We start from the raw sequence: 6889 nt of genomic DNA on the forward strand, positions 1-6889 counted from the left end.
CTGGCTGTCCGGTGGTGCACCGGACAAGTCCTGTAGACTGTCCGGTGTGCCACCCGCGCGTGCTCTGCTCCTCTGCGCGTGCTGGCGCGCATTTAATGCGTTGCAGACGATCGTTGGCGCGAAGTAGTCGTTGCTCCGCTGGCTCACCGGACAGTCCGGTGTGCACCGGACATGTCCGGTGAATTATAGCGGAGCGGAAATCCGAAGCTGGCGAGTTCAGAGTCGCTCTCCTCTGGAGCACCGGACACTGTCCGGTGTGCACCGGACATGTCCGGTGAATTATAGCGAAGCGCCTCTGAAAATTACCGAGGGTGAAGAGTTTGGCTTGGAGTTCCCTGGTGCACCGGACAGTCCGGTGCACCAGACCAGGGCAGCCTTCGGTTATCCCTTGCTCTCTTTGTTGAACCCAATTCTTGGTCTTTTTATTGGCTAAGTGTGAACCTTTGGCACCTGTATAACTTATAGACTAGAGCAAACTAGTTAGTCCAATTATTTGTGTTGGGCAATTCAACCACCAAAATCATTTAGGAAATAGGTGTAAGCCTAATTCCCTTTCAAACCAGCCATTAAAGCCAAAGAGCCGGAGGTCCGGAGCGCAGGTGGCACTGATGGTCTCGTCGGCGAAAGCAACCACCGCTGCGGTAGGAAGCCTCACCAGCGGCGGCCACCACTTCAGCACTGGCGACAGCAGCCACCTGCGCACGGCACGACTGTCGCCCAGGTGGAGGACGGACAGCTACACCCTGACTAGGCAGCAGCAGTTCGCCTTCCCCCGCAGAGCTGGAGGACGTCTCCTCCGCAGGGCTGGAGGATGCCCTTCTCCACCGAATGTTGGAGGAAGAAGCGGGTCTTCGGTCCACACGGGAGGCAGGACCCAACTCGGCGTGCCCTCCTCCCCAGCCTGGATGATCAACATCCTTGAAGCTGAGGGCGGGGCAGAGGCCGCAGCCCGGCTTGCTTCTCCCCACCACTAGGTTGGTGATCATCCCTATGGATGACCATTGGTGAGGGACTGCAGCCGTGTTGCATGATGAAAATCCTTGAAGCCGAGCGGTGACTGAAGAGCACCAACCCCCACGGGGTCGTGCTCCTCAAACAGCATCAAAAAGAAGGCAACGCAGGTGCACCCCATCTGGGGGGTCGGAAGGTGGAAGGGCACGATGAATGCGAGGAGTGTGAAGGCATGGCTACTGCCCGGGGGATCGGTCCCTTTTTAAAGGCAGATCTCCTCACTCGCACCTCCAAGCGTCACGGGCAAAGTCTCCACCGACGAGCTCTAGGGTTCCCACCCTACGACAGGCGGGCCAGCAGTAATTGCAGCAACAAACGTGCGGAAGCAGCGGTCCAATCACCTACAGGCTCGCATCCCCTCCTGGAACGGCAGGGGAGCCCTCTCCCACAAAGTAAAGACGACGCACCCGTGTTCCGTTCCTCGAACGGCTCGCGCACGCGCAACAGATGCCCTGCGAATCGCCCGTCCCGTCGCATTTAACTCCTTGGCAGGGCGAGCGACACCTCCGACAGGAGAAGCGGGCGCCGTTTCACCTCCGTCATGATGACCGCGTCAAAAGAGGTGCGCCACATTATTTAAATTCATATCCTTTTCCTCTCTCTCTCTCTCTCTCTCTTGCCACAGGGACCGGGAAAGGGGATATTCCGAAAAGGATCCTTCCCAACGAAGGAAAAGGGCCCCGAGCCCTCCTACTGATCAGGGGTTCGAAGGTTGCGCCCTCTGGGGTTCGGCAACCGCCCCAGAGCACTCGGGCTCCGAGCCCATTACTGATCAGAGGTTCGAAGGCTGGCCCCTCAGAAGGGTTCGACAGCCGCCCCAGACCACGCAGAGTCAGGGATGACCCTGGGTACATCCGTTACATGGCCGAGGCTCGGGCTGCGCTCCCGAGGTACCCTAGGACATTTCCGAGACCAGCGGGAACGATTTGTAACGGAATCCCACCAGAGGGAGGCATCGAGCCCTCGGACCCTATCGAATGGGTCCGGGTCCAGCAAATCACCTATAGGTACTTTTGGAGCACACCTCTGGGCCACTAGCCGACCCTTATCGAACGGGGCTCGGGCGTCCACTCGGATCACCCGCTAGCAACTCACTGGAAACACCATGTTTGGTGCCCTCCGAGGGTAACATGGCGCTTTCCCCCCTTCCTCCTTGCGGAAAGGCGACAAAGGGGCGTACAGTAAAAGTCGAGACGGTCCTTGATCGTCCTCTCGCTCCGTGCAGAGGCTCGGGGGCTGCTCTCGCACCAGGCTATGACCAAACTGTTGACCACATCAACAAACCAGCGTGAAAACTCGAAGCCTGACCGTGCACCCGGGCTACGACCAGGCCGCTTGAGGGAACAACAAGGCCGACCGAGGCATCGTAAAAAGAATTAAGACCTCAGAGGAGTCAAACCACTCCTCCGAGGCCTCGTGGGCTACACCCGACGGGTGCGCTCGCGCGCACCCATCGGAACCAAACACGACCGAGAAGGGCCGGCCCCCTTGCAAAAATCCGGCAGAACCTCCAAGCGAGTGCCCGCACTCCCTTTGAGGCTCGGGGGCTACTGTCGGGTACCGTAATTAGGGGTACCCCCAATGCTCCTTAATCCGGCTGGAAAACATCTTTAGAACAAACCATACACGGCTAATAGAGAGCGGTCCAAGTCAAGGCCACGTCTACCAAGGGACGCGACCTCATCCGAGCCCAGCCTCGGGCGGGAACAGTAGTCCCGGACGGATTCGCGCCTCACCCGAGGGTCCCCTCAGTTAGCAGACGCACCCTCGGCTCACCCGAAGCCTAGCTCGGGCAGACTTTGCTGTGCAGCGACCTCGGCCGGATCGCCCTACCAACCGACCGTATCGCATGCGCATTTAATGCGGGGATCGCCTGACACCTTATCCTGACACGTGCGCCTCAGTCGGCAAGGTCGAAGTGACCGCAGTCACTTTGCCCCTTTACTGACCGATCTAACAGGAAAACAGCACTATTCGCCCTGCTCCGGCTACTGTGCCAACCACCACGATAAAACTGAGTCACGATGTCCCACGAGTTCGGCCTCGGGCGCAACAGGGAGCTCCACCTCGCCCGACCTCAGGCCTCGGCCCCAGCCTCGACCTTGGGAGAATGTCTCCGCCTCGCCCGACCCCAGGCCTCGGCCTCGGGAGGAGTCACATCCTCGCCCAACCTCGGCCTCGGCCTCAGGAGAAGTCTCCGCCTCGCCCGACCTCAGCCTCGGACCGACTACGCTACAGGGGATACATCATTACCCTACTCCTAGCTAGCTGCCTTAGGCTATGAAGGAACAAGACCGGTGTCCCATCTAAGGTTACTCCGGCAACAGGTAATGATGGTTCCCCACGTGCGCCCATGACATCGGATTGCTCTCAACCTCCTACGAAAGCAAGAGAACGTCAGCAGCATCCATGCCGCACCGCCAGCTATGCTTCTACAGGGCTCAAGGCGCTTCTCCGACAGCCACGTTAGCCCGTGTACAGGGCTCAAGGCGCTTCTCCGCCAGACACGTTAGCACATAGCTACACCCCATTGTACAGCTGGGCATCTCCTTGTATCTATAAAAGGGGATGTCCAGGGCCTTCCTAAGGCACGTTCACGTTGACATTGAGATACGTGGATGTTGACACACGTTGAGATAAAGGGAACGCAGGGACGCGGGGCAGACGAGACAGGTAGAGACAGGCAACACGCAGGGACTCTCTCTCTCTCTCTCTCTCTCGCTCTCGCCCTCGCTCTCTCGCGACGCTTGTAACCCCTACTACGAGCACCCCGGTGCAAGATAATATAAGCCTCATTCCCTTGCTTGTGTTCCATCTTGCATCAACCCATCTGGGCAGGGGCACGCAGCAACAAATTCACTGGTCGGTTGACGGTCCTTGCGGGTCCGAAACGCCGACAATTTTAAATCCAAAGTGTGTGACAAAATTCCTCTTCATTTTAAATGTTTAATTTGAACATAGTATGGTAATTATTTATTTGCTGACTACCCGAGAGTGCTACCGTTGACAATCACTCGTCATCAACCCGAACCACAAGGGACAACTCAACCTTGTGGTAGTAAAAACCACATAAGATAAAAGCTTTAGGAGTGGGTGTTGGGTTAACCCCTGAAGCTAACACCTAAGGTGTTACAAAATACATATTTCATTTGTATTTTTTGCTTCAGCTTCTTGAAGGTTTTGTACTTCGGCTTTTGAACTTACTAAAAGTCAAACAACCATAATCTAAAATCCCAAAAACTCATCCTAGTCAGCTTCTGTTTTTTGGTTTCAAGGAGTTTTTTCACTTTTGAATGGTCTAAAATCTGAAGTACAAAATCGCCAAGAAACTGAAACAAACGGGCACACCATATGGTATTTTGTGGAGTCCTACTTGCAAATGTATAAGAGGGAAAGGTAGAATTGAAGCAGACTCGCAGTGCATTATGGAGACAGAGAAGACCAGCATGTGCCCCACTCGCCGGATAAGAGCACATCCGTGCTACTGTCCTAGTTAAAGAACCTTCCTTCCATTCCATGTTGTCTCCAACATGCGCTTATTCCCCCGGCTCCCTTTGTCCAATCTCCGCTCCGCACCCTCCCAGTCAAAATGACCAATCTCCCTGACCCTCTCAGCCTCCCTTTTACAAAAGCCTCAGCAGCCCATCCATTGTCCTGGTCCATTCCACCACGCGCTAAGGAGTAAGGACTATCCGCCAGCCGACCTTTCTCATCGCTCTGATCCCCTTTGTCTTCAGGCCAACCAGGACAAGGCATGGCCATGGAGCTGTCGGCCGCCTCCGCCGCCGCGCGCCAGCAGGCACCGCCGGGCTTCTTCACGTTCGTGAAGCACGGCGCCGTCCTCCCGGCCCAGAACAGCGCGCTCTTCGTCCCCCTCCTGGTCCTCACGGCCGCGCTCGCCGCGGCGCTGCTTCTCGGCAACGCCCTCTCCGTGCAGCCGCTGGCCGCCGCCGTGCTGCTGGACGCGGACGCCATAAGCCGCATCGACCCGGCCAGCGCCGCGTACCGAGAACTCGTCAGGGCCTTCCAGTCCGACCTCCGGCGCCTGCTGCTCGCGGGCGACGGCTGCCTCCTCGGCGCCGTCGTGGCCGGGTCCGCCATCAAGATCGCCACCGTCTTCGCCGCCGTCGCCACATTCTCCGCCGCCGACCGGCGCGCCACCGTGGCCGCAGCGCTCGGCGCGGCCAGGGCCAACTTCTGGGGCCCCATACTGACCGTCGCGTTCGGGTACATCCTGGAGCTGGCCTGCGCGCCGCCATCGTGGCCCTGGCCGTGCTCGCGGTCGTCCTCCTGGACTACTCCCTCCTGCTCCTCTTCCTCGACGCGCTGCTCGCGCTCCTCGCGTCGCTCTTCCTCGTCTACCTCACCGTCGTCTGCTCCATCGCTGTCGCCGTGTTCGCGGCGGAGCCCGGGCGGCGCGGCGCTGGCGCGGTGGGCCGCGCGTGGCGGCTCATGCGGGGCCAGGGCGCGCAGGCCGCGGTCTACGTGGTCGCCACGTGCGCGCTCGGCGCGGCGGTGTCGCCGGTGTACACGCTCATGCTCAGCTGCTGGCCTCGCAGCGCCATCAGCGGGGTGGCCGCCGGCGTCGTATACGTGCTGCTGCTGGGTGCCGTGGAGGTGTTCTCGATGGTCGCAGTCACCGCCTACTACTTGGAGTGCAGGGAGTGCGTGGAGGAAGTTGAGGAGATCATGGCGGGCCATAGGTACATCAAGCTGCCAGTGGGGATGAAGCCCAACATCTGACCTAATCTCTTTGTTTCTTTCTTGTGGATGGAAAAAAATTTTAGGGCTAGTTTGGGAACCCTATTTTTCTACCGGGTTTTTATTTTTCCAAGAGAAATTAGTTCATTTTCTCTTGGAAAAATAAGAAGCCCGTGGGAAAATAGGGTTCCCAAACTAGCTAGCTTAGTGACTTGTATCTGCCAGGCACTAATGTAGTGATGTTAGTGATACTGTTTGGGTAATTAATTGTTGAAGAAAAACTATTGCATGTGATTTGACAAATTATAGTTTGTATTTCCCTGTGTCATGCTAGTGCAATTAGATACACCCTGCAAGTTGCTGACGCCTAGGGCTCACAATGGGCTATAATTTTTGCACTATAAGATTTAAGGATCGAAACGGGTTAGGATCAGGCTTTATTTCTAGTCATTTTTGAACTATAATTTATTTAGGGCCTTGACATTTTGTAAAGAACTATTTGGATCACGATCCATTACCACTCCTACTGACGCCTGAGGATGAGTCATGCTGCCCATTGATGGAGCTGTGGTTTAAGCCTAGACAGGCCAATAAAGAAGGCTGCTGGCTGGCAGTTTCTGTCACACCAAATACGACGGCATGACCATATATCAACACAAATCACTTTCGAAATTAAAAGGCACGGCGAAATCGGGGTGGAAAAAAATTCTACAGCGCCTTTGATTCTCCCTCACGGGAACACGCTGCGAATATGCCTGAGGTTAGGACTACCGGCACGGCAGCCAGGAAGAATGCGATTCGACGGGTCAGCGAAGAGAAGAGCATGGCATGTCGTTTTCAGAGTGTCAAAACAAAGCGGCCGGTTTTAAAACCCACTTCCTCGTGGATGCGGCAAAGGATGAACATGATTTCACTTTCTAGTAGTGGCCTAGTGGGCGCTGTCAGCTAATTAGACGATGAGAGTCCAGAACAAGCACTGCTCCGAGACGTGCATTTGGCCAATCAGATCGCTTTGATGACATTTCTCCAACCTTCCACGCAAGGCATGCGCAAGATACAAAATAGTTACGGGGTGGTAATCGTAAGTTTAGGTGGTTACACGAATTATAAATGTGACAATTTCTTACGTAACGAAACAAGAGATGTTGCACTTCCGCAGGCAAATTTTTCCCCATAC

Source organism: Zea mays, chromosome 10 (genome assembly GCF_902167145.1).
Source record: "Zea mays cultivar B73 chromosome 10, Zm-B73-REFERENCE-NAM-5.0, whole genome shotgun sequence".
Classification (NCBI taxonomy): domain Eukaryota; kingdom Viridiplantae; phylum Streptophyta; class Magnoliopsida; order Poales; family Poaceae; genus Zea; species Zea mays.